We start from the raw sequence: 21,480 nt of genomic DNA, 5'->3' as shown, positions 1-21,480 counted from the left end.
GTCCTCCCAGGGATGTACCATTGGAACATGAGTTTCAAATGCAGTGAGTCTTTACTGTGCAAGGCCTTATATACCATGCTCAGGACCTTGAAGGAAATATGTTTCCTAATGGAGAGCCAGTGCAAGGCATGAATCCCCTCCCTGGTTGATTGGTGCTTCGGAATGTTAAGGATCAGCCTAGCCGCTGTGTTCTGTACAACCTGAAGCTTGTTCAGGGATGCCGCATTGATGTTGAGGTACAGAGCGCTGAATTATCTAGCCGGCAGGTGACTAGTGCAATGATGGTGGACCGATGCAGTTCAGACGGAATATATGGTAGCACCTTTCTAAGGATTCTTAAGATATAGAAGCAAGCAAGTACTGACAGTTCAGCTGACCTGAGCATCAAAGGTCAGACCCTCTTAGAAAGTGACCCCCAGATGGGGACCACAATCTGCAGGCCACCAGGCATTTTACCAGATGAATTTCTGCGAGCCATATACCAGTACCTTGGTGTTATCAGCATTAATCTTTAGTAAGTTGGCCTTCATCCAGCAGATAATGCTAGCCATGCACCGGTTGAAATTCTCTGAGACCAGTTGCAAATCATTTGTGATGGAAACAATGATTTGCGTGTCGTCTGCATTGGAAAGCACCTGGAACCCAAATGATCTCAGCAACTTTGCCAAAGGGGTCACATAAAGGTTAAAGAGGGTGGGGCTCAAAGAAGAATCTTGGGGGACTCCACAAGGAAGGCTAAAGCCCTTTGCTCTGAAACATCTGCAGCTAACGACGTTTGTTCTACCTGACATAAAAGAGTGGACAAGCTGCAAAGCCTTTCCCACGACTCCCACTTCCTGCAAACACTGAATCATAAGGTCAGTGGGTGCAATAAGGGCAGACTGAGTGCTGTGACCGGCGTGGAACCCGTCCTGCAAGCAGTCTAAGATCGCCTGGGATTCAACGTATTTCATGAGTTCAGTGTTGAAGAATCTCTCCAAGATTTTAGCAGGTGCAGGAAGAAGGGAGATAGGTCTAAAAGCTTTTAACTCTAAGGGGTCGGCATTAAAGTTTTTAAGGAGGTGTGAGACGATGGCTTCCTTCCAGGTAGTCGGATAGCTACCGATAAGAATATGTTGTTAAGCAAATTACACAGGAAGTTAGCTATAGGGTCAGGAACCAGTTTAAGTATGGAGGGCATACAAGGATCATATGGTGCGCCGGACTTAAGGCCCAGTAGGAGTTTCTTAGTTTGCTGAACCGTAATTTGCAAGAAGGAGGGAAGAGCATCTGGGTGAGCTCTTCTATGTCAGTTTCATCACCTTCCATTGGACTGAGCTCCTGAAAGATCTTGAGGGTCTTGTCAATCAATCAATCAATCATTCCATTTGTAAAGCACACTACTTACCCGTGAGGATCTCAAGGCGCTGGGGGGAGGGGAATGCTGCTCCTGCTCAAAGTCAGGTCTTGAGGAGTCATCTGAAGGTCAGCAGGTCTTGGGTCTGCCGTAGGTGGATGGGGAGGGTGTTCCAGGTCTTTGCGGCAAGGTGGGAGAACGATCTGCTGCTGGAGGTTGCTCTTCGGATGCGGGGGACTGTGGCGAGGGTGAGGTCAGCGGAGCGTAGCTGGTGGGTGGGGGTGTAGGAGCTGAGTCGTACGTTGAGGTACGCTGGTCAGGTGTTGTGGAGTGCCTTGTGTGAGTGGGTGAGGAGCTTGAAGTTTATCCTCTTGCTGACGGGGAGCCAGTGCAGGTCTCTCAGGTAGGGTGTGAAGTGGCTGCGGCGAGGCATGTCGAGGATCAGGCGTGCAGAGGCGTTCTGGATGCGTTGAAGCCTTTTCAGGAGTTTTGGCCGAGGCACCTGCGTAGAGTGTGTTTCCTTAGTCCAGCCTGCTGCTGACGAGGGCCTGGGTGACCGTTCTTCTCGTTTCGGTGGGGTTCCACTTCTAGATCTTGCAGAGCATGTGGTGGGTGTTGAAGCAGGAGGAAGAGACGGCGTTGACCTGCTTAGTCATGGAGAGGGTGGAGTCGAAGATGATCCCTAGGTTGCGTGCATGGTCGGTGGGTGTTCGAGCTGTTCCCAGTGCAGGCTGAAGGGGTGGATCCGAGGATGAGGACCTCCTCCTTGTCCGAGTTCAGCTTCAGCCAGCTGTTCCTCATCCATTCGGCGACTGCCTTCATTCCTTCGTGGAGGTTGGTTTTGGCGGTGTGGGGGTCTTTGGTGAGGGAGAGGATCAGTTGGGTGTCATCGGCATAGGAGATGATGTTGAGGTCGTGGAGTCGGGCGACGTGGGCGAGCGGTGCCCTGTAGATTTTGAACAGCGTTGTGCTGAGGGATGAGCCCTGGGGTACGCTGCAGATGATCTCGGTGGCCTTGGGGCAGAAGGGGGGGAGGCGGACGCTCTGTGTTCTGACGGAGAGGAAGGAGGTGGTCCAGTCCGGGGCCTTCTCGTGGATCCCGGAATCGTGGGGGTGTGTTCATAGTGTGCGATGGCAGACTGTGCCGACGGCGGCTGACAGGTCCAGGAGGATGAGGGCCGCGGTTTCTCCATTGTCTAGCAGGGTTCTGATGTTGTCGGCGGCGGCGATGAGGGCAGTTTCGGTGCTGTGGTTGCTGCGAAACCTGGACTGGGACGGGTCCAGGATGTTGTTCTCCTCGAGGTCTGTTGACAGTCTTCTCGATGACCTTTGCCGGGAACGGAGAAGGGAGATGGGCCGGAAGTTCTTGAGGTCCTTAGGGTCTGCCTTGGGTTTCTTGAGTAAGGCGTTGATCTCGGCGTGCTTCCAGCTCTCCGGGAAGGTTGCTGTCTTGAAGGAGATGTTGATTGGTTTCCGGAGATGGGGTGCGATGGCGGTGTTGACTTTGTTGAAGATGTGGTGTGGGCAAGGGTCTGACAGAAATCCGGAGTGGATGGTGTTCATGATCTTGATGGTGTCGACGTTGTTGACATTGGTCCAGGAGAGCAGGCGGTTGGTGCGGGTGGTGGTCGTGGGGGCAGGTGTCTCATTGGTAGTCGGGCGGTTGTGGCATTGAAGCTGTCGAGGATGTCTATGATCTTGCTGTGGAAGAAGGTGGCAAGCGAGTCGCACAGGTCTTGCGAAGGTGGGATGTCGTTGGTGTTGGAGCTGGGGTTGGAGAGTTCCTTCTCGATGTTGAAGAGCTCCTTGCTGTTTTGTGCATTGTTGTCTAGGCGGTCTTTGAAGGATGCTCTTTTGGCGGATCTGATGAGGTGATGGTGTCTTCGGGTGGTGTATTGTAGGCTGCGTAGCTGTCCGGTGTTCGTTCACGGAGCCAGTTCTTCTCTAGCTTTCGGCAGGTTTGCTTGGACGCCTGGAGGTCATCAGTGAACCAGCTGGCTTTCTTGCTGGTGTGGCTTTTGGAGGGTTTCTTGAGCGGAGCGAGGGTGTTGGCGCAGTCGTTAATCCACTGTCTGAGGTTGCGGACGGCGGTGTCGGGGTTGGTGGAGTCGGCAGGTGGGTTCTGGGCGAGGGTGGTGGTTAGCTGGTCTTAGGTGACTTTGCTCCAGCAGAGGCGGGGCATCTGTTGGGTGCGGTGGTGCGTGATGGGTTTCTGGAAGGTGAAGTGGATGCAGCGATGGTCGGTCCAGTGGAGTACGGTGGTGTGGCTGAAGGTGACTTGGGAGCTTGCGGAGAAGATAGGGTCAAGCGTGTGGCCGGTGGAGTGGGTGGGTGTTGTGATGAGTTGTCTGAGTCCGAGGTTGGCGAGGTTGTCGATCAGGGTGGTCGATTTGGTGTTGTTGTTGTTCTCGAGGTGGAAGTTCAGGTCCCCAAGGAGGATGTAGTCCATGGAGGCGAGGGCGTGTGTGCTGATGCAGTTGGCAATGGAGTCGCTGAACTGTGGTCTGGGTCCAGGGGGTCTGTAGACAAGGGTTCCTCTGAGGGTGATGTTGGGGTCGGTGTGGATCTGGAAGTGCAGGTGTTTGGCGGTGCTGAGCGTGTCGTCGGTGTTGGTCGAGACTCTGAGGGTGTTCCTGTTGACGATGGCGATTCCTCCTCCTATTTCGTTGGTGCTGAAACTGCGGGTGATCTTGTAGTCGTCTGGGATGGCTATGGCGATGTCGGGTGCCGAGGAGGGGTTCATCCAGGTCTCTGTCAGGAAGGCGACGTCTGGGGAGGTTGAGTCAGGCAGGTCCCAGTGTTCGACGGCGTGTTTGCGGGCAGAGCGGGTGTTGAGAAGGATGCAGCTGAGGTGGTTGGGTTCTTTCCTGGTCGGAGGGTTGTTGGGCCGAATGCTGGTAAAGCTGCAGTTCCGGCAGGAGAAGGGCCCTTGGGTGCTCTTCGGGGCGGCCAGGCAGCAGGTGCAAGCTTGTCCGGCGTGGAGTGCGTGGAGGGTGCTGGGGTCATAGTGGAAAGTAAATAGCTACTCACAGAAGTCTTGGGAGGGGGTCAGCAGCTGTGTCCCTGGTGGCTTGGAGATCTCCTTAATGACTATGAATAGCATGTTGGAGGAATTGTCTGCTGACAGGATCTTTTCAGTTAGGAAATGGGATTTGGCCTGAAAGATGGCATGTTTGTGTTTCCGCAGCAGAGATTTCTGCTTGACTTTTTCCCTTGGCAAGGGGTCAGTGCACCATTTGCGTTCTTGTCTGCGGCATTCCCGCCTAAGGGATATGAACTCTTCTGAGAACCATGCAGCCAGTGGTTTTGCTCTTCTAATGATTCAGTTTCTAAAAGGGGCAACAGTGTCAAGGGCCTTATTGATTCAGTCACGGAAACCCTCTGCCACGGCAGGGTACATGATGTGATTCCCTTCACAAGCCGTAGCCAAGGCGGCCTCACAGTTTATGGCTGTGAACTTGTTCAGTCCCCTGCAGTGTATGTACCTTAGTGAGGAGTCCTCCTTCACCATGATGGGGAGAGTAGGCCAGAGTTTGAACTCAATCAATCAACGGTCAGTTCAGCTGAGGGGCTGAACTGTCCTGATCACTAAATTGTGGTGGTTGGTGAAAATGCCATCCAAGGCGTGACTGGTAGAGTGGGTTGAAGATAGAACCAGTTGCTCAAATCCCAAAGATGTCATGAGCTCTAAGACGAGAACTGAGACGTTGTCCTGTTTATTTTCTAAATTAAAAGTTGAATCCCCTAAAATGGTGTAGTGAGCGGTGGTAACAAATGGTTCCAATGTTTTACACCATTTCTTCATAAACCTGGCTCTTGGGCCTGACAGGTGATATACCAGAAAGTCTGAGAAGTTCTAGTTATTGGAAAATTTAATTCCAAATGAGGTGACTTCCAGTAAAGAGCCAGGGTCACTGTCTACAGTGCTGAGGGTACATCTAAGGGAATCCCAAGCCTCCTCCTCTGCGATCTAGGTGGTCACATCTAAGAATGGCATAACCAGTGCGGACAGCATCTGTCAGTTCAGGACCAGAGTTGTCCCTAGTTCATGTCTTGATGACAAAGAGGCAGAGCAGGTGGAATGTTTGAATAATCAGGGCAATTTCAGTTTTATGTTTGGGCATGGAACGTGCATTTATTAATGCCCCCCAAATAGAACTGGACTTAAGACCAGCCTTGGTTTTGTTCCCTGTCTTCTTCTTCACCCCCACTTCCTTGGGCCACCTCGGGGAACTGGGGGCAAAAGCCCAACCAGGGCTGAAGTTACAGTGCTGACAGTGTTCAACCTCCCCTGTAGTAAGGTAAAGCTTGTTTGCACACCCCACATGCTGTAGTTGAGAATACAGCTCGAGGAGTTGTGTCCTGGAGTATATTCTTACCAGAGAACCCTTGTCTCCTGGGAAAAAACTGGGTAGCATGACTGGGCCCTGGCGGCATCCAGGCATGGGCTTGCGAAGACAGACTTGCCTTTGGAGCGTCAGCTGCGCGCCCAGGGTTGCATCGGCTTTTAATGCCCCAACCCAGAAGTGTGCACAAGCGGGACCGCCAACTTCCAAAATGGCAGCGAGCTAGAGGAAAGTGCTGGTCTAGGGGACTCTCTCCGCATGGCAGATCAGAGAGTCCCACAAGAAATGAGGAGAAAGAATCTCCAGAAGTTGGGGGGAAGAGAAACAGCACACAGCATAGAGTAGGTAAAGCAAAATAATGTACAGCAGTAAAATATACCCCAAAGAAATGATACACTGGCAATTAAAAGCAAATTAAAACAGTTAAAAAAGACTGATTAGCCTGAGTAGTAAAATAGGAGAGGCGCGTCTTATTGCTCTGCGCGTCCACTGCGCGCCCGGGGTTTCATCAGCTCTTAATGCCCCAACCCGTAAGTGTGCATGAGCTGGACCGCCAACCTCCAAAATGGTGGCCAGCTAGGGGAAAGTGCTGGTGTAGGGGACACTCTCAGCACAAATGGGAAAAAACATGGCGGACCGGAGAGTCCCATATGAAATGAGGAGAAGGAATCCCCAGAAGCGGTGGGAAAGAGAAACGCCACACGGCGTATAGTAGGTGAGTCAAAAAAATGTACAGCATGAAAATAAACCCTAAAGAAATGATGCACTGGCAATTAAAAACAAATTAAAACTGTTAAAACAGCCTGATTAGCCTGAGTAGTAAAAATAGCAGAGGTGCATCTTACTGCTCCACGCGCCCGCTCGAGGGCTGATCTATGTGTAATAAAAGGGGAGTTTAAGGCTTGGCAAGTGATTTTAAATGCCAAGTTGAAGTGGTAGTAAACTACACACACACACATGCCATGCAGGCCTTGGACAAGTTTGAAAGCTGACTTGCCTGGGAGGCACAACCAGTGGTGCAGGCCCACTAGTAGCATTTAATTTACTGGCCCTGTGTATATGGTATACCACTTTACAAGGGACTTACAAGTAAATGAAATATGCCAAACGGGTGTAAATCAATCACGCCATGTTTAGAGTAGAGAGAACATGCACTTTAGTACTGGTCAGCAGTGTTAAAGTGCTCAGGGTCCTAAAGCCAACAAAAATGATGCCAGAAGAAGAGGCAAAAAGTATGGGGTGACCCTTCAGAGATGGCCATTCTTCAACATCCATCATCACTGCCCAATGCTTCTCCAATTTAAGAAACGGTTAAAGATGCACCTCTCAGAAGAATACTGCACTTCGATGCAGAATAAGTACACTTCTCCAAGAATCCAGCTACATGCCCTATCACTCATTGACTGTAAGCTTGCCTTAGGTTCCATACAGCACTCTGCTGCTTTTTAGCTAGGTTTGTTCTATATAGTTAACACATGCGTACATATATACATTCATACATACACAAATAATAAATGCATATTGTGACATAAAGAGAAAGACATCCTACCTGTAATTTCACACATTGTGCGTGTTGGTGAGAAATGTTGAAAATGGCTTCCTCATACTTATTTTATTTATGCTATTTATAGTATTTATTTATTGAGTTTTAAAAACTCAAACATGACCCAAATTTATCAGAGTGCTGAACTGAGGAAAAAGGATATTTCATGTTACAACATATTCAAAATGTGATCTAAACATTATCATAGTTGTACCAAGAAAAATGTTGCTACCTTTGACATCAATGAAGTAGATAAATAAACGTCCATCAACTGTACAGACAATTATAAAATATAAGTTGTACCAGATGAAGACCGTCGTCATACATAGTCAATTATCAGTTGACATGGCAGCATACTTACCAGGCGCTCATGTTGAGAAATTGATGAATGGTTAGACAGTTGTTGGAAATACAAGTGGGAATATAAGTTACCAGTTGATATTAGAACGCTTATTATATCGACAAACCTACCCGATAGACTAGATGAAAAGGGGCAAAACTCCTGTTTGCAGGATGTTCCCTGATGTGGTCACATGGACAGGGTGAGTGGGGGTAGTGTTGAAACCATGGACCTTTGTATCAACGCCGCTGTTGAGAAAGACACATCTAAAGCAGTGATATATCTTGCTGCAAATAGTATGAGTGTAGGGTAACATGTTAGTGTTGCACAGTAAATAAAGATTCACAGAGTCTTGTCATGGGTGGCAGATAATGGTAGTATCTTGTTGTGACCTAATAAAATTTGATAGGTACTTTGACAAATCACTTTATGATTGACTGCAATGGGGGTATATGTGCATTCAATTGAGAGACAGGAGACATGTGCATATAATTACCCTTGAAGTAGCATCATTTAAAGTTTTATTTTGTGAAATAGGGACACACACATAAATTCACCAATTAAATCTGCTGGTGAGAGATTCTGAACATGGGGTTCATATAATATTATATTATATTATTACATTTCCCTATCCACTCACTTATGTAATGGAAGGGTTTCTTAGACATGGCTGGATGGAGGGTCTGCCATTTTTCCGGGGTCTGAGGAAGTCTGCATCAGAGCGCACACAATGCAACAGCAATGGGGTGGCAGTTGGTGGAAGGGCTGACAACACATGATTGGGAGAGGAGAACATTCATTGCGTGCATACTTGAGGCATATTTACAGATATGAGTATATGATTAGTTTGTTTCTCATCATATATATAAAAAGTACATTCATGACAGTGAAAGATGTAAACTTCTCAGAAGTGTGATTGTGACTTTAATAGCAGTGAGGCATCTTTTGCTGTGTGGGGGTGCTTTGCCTGCTTGTGGTCCTGTCACATAAGAGGCTAAAGGTTCTTCTGCTGTCTCAAATAATACAGAGCATCTAGAGAATGGAAAACAGAAAGTTTGAAGGTATCAAGGTTAGTATTCTCAGTCTTCTGAAGAGAAGGAGGAAGGTTTGGCTCTGTGTGAGGGACATATGTGGGATGGGTGCATATATGTGAGTGGAGATGTGTGCTGTTTGAAGAGAGAGTATCTAATGATGGTCCTGAGGGACTCATTCGTCTTATAATTATGACATTAAATGATCGAGAGTAATGGATTTGACATCCACTCGACGGATCATAGATCCAAGCTAACTATTACTCTATAACAGCTACCACCCCCATGCACGCATTGGTAACCTATCTTGGGACCAATTGTTAAGGCTGAGGAGATGTTATTTCCTAAAGCAAGACCATTTCAGGGAACCTGGTTTGTTTTCAACTAAATTGATAGAATGAGGGTAACGTAGATGAATAATCCATCAGGCTGTCAAGTGTGCTTGGTATTGCCCAAGGGAGACACAATTGACACCAAAGATTATGAATAACCAAATTGAACACATAGTAATGGTGAGCACATCTAACCCAATGAGTAATGACATTTTGAAAATCATAAAGATACATTAGTTTCTAGTTGAAGACATTAGCAAGACTCCTCCCTTATTTGCAATGTAGTGCAATAAAAAGTGTTGGGGTTATGTGGTACGTGACTTACTGCACCTAAATCCCCACTCGACTCTCAGGGCATGCTGAGTGAGGGGTGTCTGACATGGTAACTTTCAAGTGTGTAGATTCACTATGAACACTAAAGTATTGGCATTAGCCACTTAACAGTTTGAACTAATGTTTGTTTCCAAATGTAACACTAAAAATCTCATATATGTGATCACCCTGTAACAGATGTATGTGGTTCAGAAGACCCAAATGGTTAAACAAAGTATATACCAACACTCATCAGAATAAGATACGGAGTGTAAAGTGCACCATTGGTTAAACACTACTCTGAGCTGGGAAGTATGAAAGAAGACATCAAATGGCAGGTTGTGGAAATAATACATTGTCGCATAAAATCAGAGAATGCGAATGGCTAATCTTGTTGCAAAGCATGACAATAACTCAAAACGATGTCTAAGAGTTAAGGAGTCTGACACTTTTGACCATCTGAAGTAGGAAGTCTAACCGGATCCATTACACGATAAGATGTTAATACTGTATATAATCATTGACATATTTGGCTGGGTTAATCCTTGAAGACCCTGAATATAATATGGCCCAGTCCAACTATTTGGATAACTTATCTCTTAAATCATTAGCAGATATGTTGCATAATTTTCTTTGTGGCATGCGGGATATGGTATTGTCCATGATTGCCTGTATGCATTTGGGCAGGTGTTAGGTGCATGAATCATTGCTAGTAGTGCAATGGTATTACTATTGACTTGGGGGATTGGAGACCATCTTCTCTCTTCACTCTATGGCTTAATGGTTTACCTATATGTAATTGAGACATATGTGTCCCTTCATTTCTTTTCAAATCTCTCTAGCGTGAGGTGGGGCCCTTTTCTCTGTGCCAGACACAATAAGTGACACCCCAGACCATGGACATCCTAAGGGTTTTGGGACCATGAGCAAAACTTATTTTTGGGGCCCCTGTTTGGAAGTGCTTTGAATTTATGATCCAATTCCAGATCTTCCATGCCCTTTTTAGTCAGGTCATTGACAGTCCAAATTCTAAATGTATTTACAACGAATATTCAGGGATATTTTTAATATTGTAACACATCAGCAACTCACTAATATTACTGCAAATAGTCTCTGTGACACCCTCCCTCATCTTGTTTTGATCTAAAATAAACTTTTTGGGGATGTCACATGGAACGTAAACATGTTTTCCTGCAAAATGTCTGTAATAGACTCACACATCACCCACATTAAAATTAAATTAAAGGAAATCGGCATTTAAAACAATCTGTTTAAGGATTATTCAAGGTCATCAGGGCAAGACTCTCTGCAGAACATAGTTAGCTGATAGTACCAGGGGACCCCATGAAAGGCTGGGCCTTGGGCAGGAGCCCAAATAGCCCTTGCCTTAAAACCTCTCTGCCCCAGACAATTTAGTCACTCCAAGATTCTTGGTGATGCGGTCCAGTGTCACTAGGATACCAAGATTTATCTCTGTGGGATCCTGTTCCCACACTTTAGTTTACTGGAGGACGAGATGCAAGTTGCATAGGAAGAAAGTTAGAAACATTGTTGTCTTAACTTTGAGTACACCCCTCGGCTTGTTATTTTGTATCAAACAGCAGGAAGTAATTTAGCACAATATTTGTTTGTCCTAGCTCATTTCAGCTACTTTATAACGGCCCACGGATTCACTGGGAGCAGAGCATTGTTCAGCCGAGCTCTTTTGCTTCAGGAGGCCGGTCAGTTCCTGATTTTATCATTTCTGTTCCTTTAGCTCCGAGCAATATCTGACTCCAATGAGTAGAAGGCACCTGAGTGCTTCGTTTTGATGAGGCCGGGCAGTCTTCACTGTTGGTGTACACCCTGTTTATTTTGGCAGATGTGTTGTTAATAATAAAATGAAACGTTTAAATGAGGCCTGCTACCTATAACTTTTTAGAAGTTTATGTTAATCTGTTGTAAGCAGAAAGCGTCGGTATTTTTGTGTCCAACCATGAACTGGGCCCTGCTGTTATGTGATTCTTTGTGATTTAGTCAATTGGTGGGGATTGAGGCATGTATACCTCTACTGCATCTACCATTACCAGCAGTTCTGTGTTAAATTATCTCTTTTAACTGAAGATCAACACGTACGTGTCCAATAATGAGTCTTTAGGATGTTGTCTTACTTTTCTGATTCCCTGTGAACACATGGAGTGGGGTTTTAATGTACGTTTTCAATATATTACAGATTATAAAATGGTCCTAGTACGGGTCAACCACTACAGATAAATTTGCCCGAAGCCTTTTCTGTAAATCAATCATATAAATGACTAATGGCATACTAATATGGTGCCTACAGAGTGGCCTTTTACATTTGAAACGTGGGACATTTTACCCCGATTATGGCATTACTTTTGCCCCCTCTGTATACAACCAGTGGATGTCAAGTGTGTCCCGCCACATATAATTAAGTGCCCTTTCCTCTCCTCCTCTCCTCTTTCTAGGTGCCTAGTCAACTGACTCTAGTCCTGATGAGACCCATCAATTGATGATAGGGTCGAAACATTGGCAAACATACTTTTGGTTGTAATTTGATTAATTCAGTGTGAATACCCCTTAGAGGGAGGTGTGTCTTCAGCAAACACCTCCCTCTGGAATGACTCCTGGTGGCCATCTGACTTTGGACCCACCCCCACTCCGAAAGACCACACCGGCAACCTCAGCATAATCCTGGACAGCGAACTCTCCATGAAACTTCAGGTCAAAGCTGTATTCTCAGTAGGCTTCCACACCCTCTGCAAAGTCTTCAACTGGCTCCTTATCAGCACCAGAAAAACTGTAATGCAGGCACTCGTCACCAGCCGGCTGGACTACGGCAACGCACTATATGCAGGCACAACCACCAAAGACATGAAAATACTCCAGACAATGTAGAACGCAGCAGCCAGACTTATCCTTAACCTGCCCAAGAAGACCCACATTACCCAGCACCTGAAAGACCTCCACATCTCCCCATTCAGAACAAATGACATTTTAAGCTCCTGACTCATGCCTACGAAGCCCTCCATGACCAAGGACCTTGCACCTCAATTTCCACCTACCTCCCAGGAACCTCCGCTCCTCCCAAATTGCCTACGCACAGATAACATGCATCTGCGACTACAGCACCACAGGATGCTCCTTCTACCACCTTGCTGCCAAATCCCGAAAAAACCCTTCCCCTCCACCTCAGTTGACTTACTTCAGGAAGAGAGTCAAGACCTGGCCCTTCAATTGGTGCCCGCAGCACAGCTCCTGGATACACTTTCAGGTGATAAGTCGCACTATATAAGTACAGATTGATTGATTGATTGTTTGACAAAACAGGTGGCAGGATTCTTCATGTCTAGGAGTAAGATAATAACCCTGGTTGCAACTAGTGTTTTTACGTGTTGCTGTAAATTATCTTTGCAGCTTGTTGAGCACTATCCATCAAGTAAAGTTGTCTCAACATTGCTATTGATCAATTTCATTACCATGGATTATTTCATGTGGTAATAAGACAAATGAGTCCCACTGGACCATTTATAGCTATATTATGATTACCCTGGTCCAGATGCGCTAATTGAGTCTGACCATGAGTGAATTAATAGTTTGAAGAGAATTGTGACATGAATGGGGAGTCAGAATCTAGTGAAACATACAGGTGTTTTGTTCTTACCTGGCCTAAAGTTGAATTTCACTGGAACTGGAAATTTTGCAGGTCAGGATCGATTCGGAGGAAGGCACGTTGATTGAGGGGGATAAGATATAGGTGAGGTCCAGGTCTGCCATGGTGTCATGCAGTGCAAGAGAAAGAGGGCAGAACCCATGGTGTGGGCTATTTTTATGTGCTTTCAGTGTTAATGTTTGTCAGGTGTGTGTGGTTTCCTTCACATGAATGTTGTTGTTTTATATCGTTTATTTCATGTTTCTACATAACATAGCCAGAGTTCTCCAGCTCCGCTCTGTGAAACAAAATTATACTTAGCGTAGTCCTAAAGTCCACTCGTAAAGTTACTTGTGATTTTCAGTCATAATTTCAGTCATGCGTGTCTACTCCCTCTCATATAAGTGGGTGGAGGTGAATACAGGTGGGGATTTCTGCCCAGTTGTATGAGTAAATCTGTGTGGAAAAAGATCACCACACAAAGATTTCTGCACATAACTAGGCTTTTACCAGTAGTCGTAGTGTTTATTGCTCTTGTTAAGGGTGTACTGAACCCCTGCAGTTATCTTACAAATCTTAAGTCAATATCACTTTTATATATACATAATGTTATGTGACGAAACATTGTGGCCTTCATCTTATGAGTATTTTTTAGCACTGGATCGCACATACATATAGGAAAAATATATTATCAATATAGTAGGGATAATAATCAGCTGTCAGAGTAATTTCAGCTCAAATACTTTATTCGATTTAAAAATGATAAAACCATAAATGTCAAAATGCAGATAAAATAATTACAACATACAAATGGAATAGCTAAAACAGCACGTTAATCAATGATCATATAATTCCTCAGTCTAACTGTTCCTTCCAGAAAATATTCAAAATGCGAGCTGCTTTGTGTATCGCTAGGTAATGAAAATACATTAGGGCAGTTCTGACATGAGTATAATTTCTTCCCACTAAAAGAAGTTTCAAAAAGCATAGCCTCAAATATTTATAAAGATGGCAGATCAAAGTAAAGTGGAGAGTGTTTTGTTTAGGTGTTAAGTCACACAGGTGGGGGTAGGGGGAATAGGCAATCCTCATCACTGGGCCATCTCTTGGGTACAGATAATAAAAAGTGAAACATGTTTAGCCTGAAAGGGGGCTAGCAAAACATTTATGAGAGATGAACATTTCATATGTAAGATATATCTCAACTGATGACATAGTCTTTAGCAGCACATAAGATGCAACAGAGGACTTTATCAAGGCACTAGACTCCCACTCGACTCGTGGGTGACCAAGGAAGGCATTCTTTACCCAAGCTAAGTAAGGTTTAATGATGCCCTTCCGATTGTTAAATAGGGCATTCTTGAAGTATCCAAGCCCCGGAATCTGGTGGGCATAGTCAAGACTCAAACAGTCCTTGACAAATTTCCTGTTAAGTTTCAACTACGGTTTAAGCCCAAACATAGAATCAGAGGCCTCAGCTGAATAATCCATCAGGAAGCTGTACCCCAGCTCTCAATGAATGATAAACGTGATTGAACTGCTGGAGAGCACCAATAACTTTCTCAAAACCATGCTGTCGATATTTTGTAAAACAGTACAATTTGCATACGCCCAAAGATCACATTCATATGTCACTATTGGCACACATTAGACCTAGTAAATCTCTTACATTTCTGCCACACACTTATGCCACTGCCTAGCAGTGAACTCAAAAATGGAAGCTATACTTCTTGCAAACACATGCGTACTTGCCCTTTTACCCTTATTTATGCTGTCCAGTGCTTAATTTGAGCTGCTGGTTTCTGGTGCTCACTGTGGCTTAATTTTCAGCATAGTTTCTTTCTATTTACTCAATCGAAAGCTGAGCTCAAATCGATGAATGCCAGGGTGATCACTCCTGACCTTGCCAAAGTATACTTGTTTAGGAGCAAATACAGATTCAAACATTGATCAAGTGTCCCTGTTCCAGGTCTAATACCATACTGAACCTCAGAAAGCACAGAACTGTCTGTGGCCCACGTGGTCAGCCTGGAAGGTATTATTCTTCCTATTACCTTAACCACTGAATCTATTGAAGAAATAGGTTGGTAGCACAGAGGGTGGTCTATGTATCCTTTTTAAAACAGTCACAATTACCAATTTAGAACAGAGAAAAGGAAGTTTATGTCTGAGGGCAACATTTACATATATATATAGTAAGCAATGGCACCCACAAAGAATATATTGAACTTAAATAAATCCAGCGGGACCTTGTCCCTTGTCGAGACCAGGAGCTTTGTTATTGGGGAGGGCAAGAATGACATCTCTGACATCTTCCCAAGCAAATATAAGAGACTATCCGCACTCAAATGAAAGAACAGAGTAAGATGAAGGGTCTGAAGAAGAGGGGTCACGGGGAATCATAAATCCCCTCAAAGTGTCTGACTCAGTTATCAGGGGGAATATATTGTGACATCAGCATCCCGGTTTCAGGGGTGAAGAGTGGCTAATTAACAATCTTATAATCTTGTGCTGGTCCTGCAACTGCTAGCCACAACCAAATCATGTCATACCTCCTGCTTTAGGAATCACTTCTAATGTCGCACTACTGATTTGTATAAGACAAGATCAATCCCTCGGGGTTTCTTTCAGAGCCTCAAAAAGATAGGGATGAGCCTTTCTACAAGAATGGTCAAACCATCTGGCTGGCACTTGCAGTGGTTTACTAGTGAAAGTTAGGACCTTACATTATCACTAATCGTCTGAAAGGTGCTGAGTAAGACCTTATCAAGGAGCACATCATTAAGAACCATTGTAAAGGCGTCTGACGATGTACTTACCAAACTGCAATAAAATGATACAAGGTTACTTCCCTTCCATCTGATGCTCCGCCCTTTACCAAAGGAGGCTCCAATCCTCAAGGAGGGGTTCATTGGATGAGCAGTTGTTAGCGCCCAAGATAGCAAGGTGGATAATCGGGTATAATCAATCCTAGTTGCCCAGTGGACCTTATAATAAATTAAGAATGAGATCAAAATCGTAGATGCGAAGATAAAGTCAATGACAGTGAAAGAATCTCGCACTGTAAAAGTAGCTGTAACTACATCAAAGCCTAGATCAACTAAATCTTAACCCAAAACAAATAATTTTTAAAAGAGTTCCTAGTGGGAACATTGAAGCAATCTTTAGTTTACTGAGCAAAGCTTCATTAGGGCAGCCTAGCAGAGCTGGTATTAGAGGTGCAAGATTATTTTAAAGATGCAAGATCGTAAAAGTAACCAAGAGGGAGAGACATTATGTCTGTGCCGCAACTCTGATGGAATGAGAGGTCTCATAGGAGGTTAGCAGCAAAATAAGCATTGTAGAAATGTACTACTCTACAGTCTCCAGCAAGAGCTTTGAGATCCCTGCCCAACCAGGAGACCCGTCTTTCCATGCTAATAGGGGTAAATAGCAGTGAAGATAATATCATTTAAAGCAATGGACAACCTTGGTTTCTCAATTCAGAGTTGAAACATTGGCCAAAACAATAAAGAATGGGGTATCAGCATGAAGGAAATCTATAAAATTCTTCAACAGTGCAATGCAGTGCCTTTATCAGCCACCTCCTGTGCTTGTGTTAGAGTCACTCAAATACATTATTGTTGCTTCTTTGCCACCAAAGACAGGCATAGAGTCTATTCTACAGTTTCTCGTGTAAAAGGTACCTATGATCCAATCTCATACAATGAATGGCATTCCCTATTGCTCTGGTCGCATAACTTGAATCCATCTTATCAGAAAGTAATCCCAAGAGGGAATGCTTAAGAGTATTTGGTAGACATAAGTCAAATGTGACGTTGTTACAGAAATCATTGTTTCATAATGAACCTTGCTACAAACAAGAGAGGAGGGAGAAACAGCATTTAACTTCAGGGGGGCCTTTTCCAATTCTAGTAAGTCTATCATTGTGGGTAATAAAATATTTAACAATATGACTTTCAAGGTCTGCAAAAGAAATACTCAGTTAGTACTCTGGATAAAGGTTGAACTGACCTCTCACTGGCTCAAAGATGGAGCTCTGACAGGCACTTGATCATAGCATCAGGTATGCTATGAGCAAGAATGCAAGGCTCAACAACAGCTTCAACCACACAAGTGTTGTGAGTTTCTAGAGGTCCAGGGTTTGGAGTAACAGTCGAATTGGCCATATGTAACACTAAAGGGGTTTTAGGAGGAATAATGTTAGGAGGATTGGGCACACTAGTGGCGAACACCAGTTCCTCTTCAACAAAGTTATTTCCACAGACATGGCTCCAATGGCAGAAGTACGTTTTACAGGCCTGCTTCTGGGCACTTCAACAGGAGAAGATTTTCGCTTACCCATATTGTACAAGACTCCCTGGGGTGATGACAAGACGGGCACCCAGTCCGGTCACTGATGGTTGCAGACAGGCCCTCTATTGGTCTGTCCTTTGCATGGGCATGCGCCAGGCTTTAAAGGCTTCTATTCCCTGCTCCAGGCATCAAGGGGTTGTGGTTGTGGTTATTACAGCCTGGGTCCCCTCACAACAGTGCTGAAGATAACCTGTCCCGGACTGCAGGCCTTGAGCCTTTAAGTGCTCCTTTCCCCCACCTCCCGGCCTCTCACAATCTTTCCCAGCAGGACTGAATAAATCACGACCAATGCTCAGGGCCTTGAGCCTTGGTTTAAGGGCTCCTTTGCCCTGATTCCAAGCCTCAGTGGATTGTGGTAATTGCAGTCCGGGCTTCCAGCACAAGAGGACTGAAGATAGTGCGTTACAGTCCAGGTGGGTTGGTCACGAAGACTACAAAGGAATAAATATGCAATATGGGATATCCAAATGCCACTCTTAATCTAAACATCCACATGCTAATATCAAGGTGTAGCAGGCTGCAGATAGATCAAGGAGAGTCAAGGACCTTCCTAGTATTCAAAGAGTGTGACCAGGAGCTGCTCTCAGATTACATCAATAGATCATTCCAATCCTTTCACAGGTCGAAGAATTTTCTGATGCTTTGAGTTCCTGTTTGGGTTTCTCCATTTTTAATCAAGCCATCTTTAAATTTTTCATTGAATGGTCTTTGTTTGATTTCATTATGTGATCAAGCTTGATACTACAAGAGATGGAAGTCAATGAATGAATGGTCTGACCGAATATGTCAGTCTTTGGTCAAATCTGAATATCAAAAAATTAAGTCAAGTGTGTGTCCTACTGTTTGTGATGGACTAGTGACAAATTGGGTGATGCCCATAACATAAACATTTGCAGGTAGATCTCTCCAAGGTGTATTGTTGGTCTAGTCACCAAGTGTTGAAAACACCAATTAGAACAATATTTGGAACTAGATTTTTTGAAGTAGTGTTGGTTCAAGGATTTTGTGAATAACCTAAATTTTGTGTAAGTAGGTATCAATGAGCCAGAATCCAAGAACTGGACTGGGGTCCCTGGAGTGGTGATATGCCTTTCATGGAAGTAATAGTTAAGACTATGAGCAATTTCAGCATTTGTCCGTTGTGAGAGTTATCTGGGTTGGATGTAAAAGTTGTCCCAGTTCCATAGGTGTTTGAGATTTTGGAGAATATCAAGGGTAGGACTATGAAAGTTATGTGATACAGGAGAAGAGTAGTTCCCTTCTCGCTTGTGGAAATTGTGATGGCCTAAATAGAGGTAAGCTAAGATGAAGGCTTACAATGGCTCTGGAATTTTGCTTTTAGGGTGAGGTTATTGAAGCTCACAACTGAGGATAAGGAATGGGTTATGTGCTAATACACAGGTGGAGGGGTGTTTCAATCTGTGTCTGAAGGAATAGAATCACATCACCCCCATCCTGATAGAACTGCACTTACCCCCTTTACTAGTTCGCAAAATCTTCAAAACTAACTACATAATTTACAAAGCCATCGCAACCCTCCCATAGCTTTTCTTGCACACATATTCGCCATCTCTGGTGGCTATCGGCACACCTGCAGCCAGCACACCATCAGACTGGACAATTCAGAAAAAAAAGTTGAAGACACACCACTTTAATAAACCCTATATGATACTGCAATGACAATACACTTCTTCTTCCAGAATTCAGCTACCTCTCCTATCACTCACTGACCATATGCTTTCCTTTATACAGAACTTCCCTGCCTTTACCCTAGGTTTGCAATGTACAAATTCCATATGCATACATACTTTTCAGTTGTTGATTATTTAGGGCTATTCTTTTGTTTGTCATACGTTGTTTGAGGAAAAGCATTACTCGCCTTCCTTTTCTAGTAATGTATGGCGGTCAACTATATGAACTTGTCCTCTCTGGGGTTAGTAGCTCAGTATCCCTTTGATTCCATTTCTTAATTTATTTTGTGTCATTGGAGTAGATGTCCCGTCCTACTTCTTTGAATCCTTTCTTTTCCTTCTTCTATCTTTTCCCCATATTTCTTTTTTCTTTACCTTTCCTTAATTTTATTTTTTTGCTGATTGATCTCATCGATTAAACAATACAACTATTATATGTCTATGTCAAGATATACGTACTCGCTCCATATATCTGGAATTTATATTGTTATTTGATGAATTTTTATAACATTTACTATGTGTCATGATATTTATTTGCTTACCTTTTTAAATGCTGATTTGTTTACCATTCTTTTTATCCCAGCCCATTGATTCCTGTTATGAAATCTTTTTTATTCTTAAATTCTTCGATACTTATGTATTATATTTTTGATTCTGAATGGTTGTATTGTTATTATATTACATATGTATTTCTCCTTTATATAAACAATAAAATATTTGAGCTAATATTCATTTGTTTGTAACTATTGCTCTTGAAGAGTGATTGTGTTTGTGCTTTGGGAGTGCAATTGCAGTTTTGGTGAGTTAGATGTTGAATCAGGGTGTGACTTGCTATGGTGTATATAAGCTTTAAATTATGTAAATGTGCATTACCTAAATGAAATGTTTGCATGCTTACTATATTATTTATTTTATAGTTACCTGGTTGGAGAAGGAATGTTAAAAGTATCTTAGATTATTTATGTTGGCTAGTAGTGTAACTGCAAAAACAGCAGCTGATGGACAGGAACCAAGCATGCTAGGACCGGTTTCGAGGTTTTACCCCACTTCAGCCAGGATAGCTTGGTTCCAGTGGCATAGAGAGCATGGGTCTCACGTCTGAGCATTCCCGGCCCACTCGGGGTAACAAATGCAAAAACAACAGTTGATGGACAGAATGTAGAACAATGTCATACATTCACCCCAATACAGAGATCTGGGCCTAAATCCATCTTTTTTTTGCTCACCATGCCATTCCAGTTTGAACCCAGCCATATGCAAATCAGTCTTGACCCTGTGCCTCATGGGAACAGTCCAGCCCGAACTGCCAAACCAGGTCCTCACTGGACTAGAACCAAGCATCCTAGGACCGGTTTCGGGGTTTCACCCCTCTTCAGCCAGGATAGCTTGATTCTAGTGGCATGGAGAGCACAGGACTCACGTCTGAGCATACCCGTCCCACTCGGGGTGACAAAAAACAACAGTTGATGGACAGAATGCAGAACAATGTCATACATTCACCTCCGTACAGAGATCTGGGTCTACATCCATCGTTTTTTTGCTCACCATGCCATTCCAGTTTGAACCCAGCCATGGAGTCAATCTATCCTGGCTGAGGAGGGGTGAAACCCCGAAACCGGTCTTAGGATGCTTGATTCCGGTCCAGGGAATACATGGCTTGGCAGTTCGGGCTGGACTGTTCCCATGAGGCACAGGGTCAAGACTGATTTGCATATGGCCATGTCTAACCTGGGGTGGCGTGGTGAGCAAAATAACGATGGATCAAACCCAGATCTGTGATTGGGGGTGAATGTTTTGCCAATGTGCAACATTCCATCCATCATCTTGTGTGTTTTGCTAGTAGTGTAACTGCTCCATAATTGAAGCTGCTGATTGATATTTTCCTGGGGTCTTGGATATTAGGTTAAATCTAAAACTGCTCAAGAATCCATGTTGCTTGGAGCTGGTGAATTTTAGGATGAATACCTTGATTGAGACCATTTGGTGGTGGCTGCAGTACCGGAGATCTTTTGTAGGCCATTCCAGATTTCATGCTGGTATAAGGATCTGTGAAATGAGTTTATAACGGTGGACTTCAATATCTTTCATTGGATTGATGAGGGTAGTTATTTGAGTACATTATAGAGAAGTCCTTTGGCCCAGCAACATGAATGGTGTTTCACAGTTTTTTTACTTGGAATGATGTCTAGGACCAGGATTGGCAAGAGGCAGTTTGAAGAAGAGATGTTATGGAATGGAGGTAAGGCAGTGTTGGTTTACGATGCAATATGTGGTTTTCCAGGTTGATTGTATATGAGCTGGGCAGAGTTTGTGTAAAAAAAAGCATGCCAGCTTGGCAAATGTGGGTTACCACGGTGCTGATTTTACAGGGGAAATTTCCAACTGGCTACAAGGTGTTCTGTTGACAGTTAAATCCCACTGTAGATGGAGGCACTGTTTTTAGGAAAAAGGTCAGAGCCCTTGAGTTAGGAGATACATTGAAAATGCAGTATTTCTATTGTTGTATCATTGTGCAAAATTGTTTCTTCTTGAAAATCGTTT

General features: G+C 44.1%; 1 protein-coding gene across 25 annotated transcripts in view; it reads left to right on the top strand.

The window, feature by feature from the left end:
- LOC146809181 (uncharacterized) overlaps positions 1 to 21,480 on the top strand; it is a 1,126,689-nt gene that overhangs the window by 863,761 nt on the left and 241,448 nt on the right. The gene's annotated exons all lie outside the window — the stretch shown is intronic.

The sequence above is a fragment of the Triturus cristatus genome, chromosome 7 (genome assembly GCF_964204655.1).
Source record: "Triturus cristatus chromosome 7, aTriCri1.1, whole genome shotgun sequence".
Lineage (NCBI taxonomy): Eukaryota > Metazoa > Chordata > Amphibia > Caudata > Salamandridae > Triturus > Triturus cristatus.
This window is presented reverse-complemented; position numbering and strand designations above follow the sequence as displayed.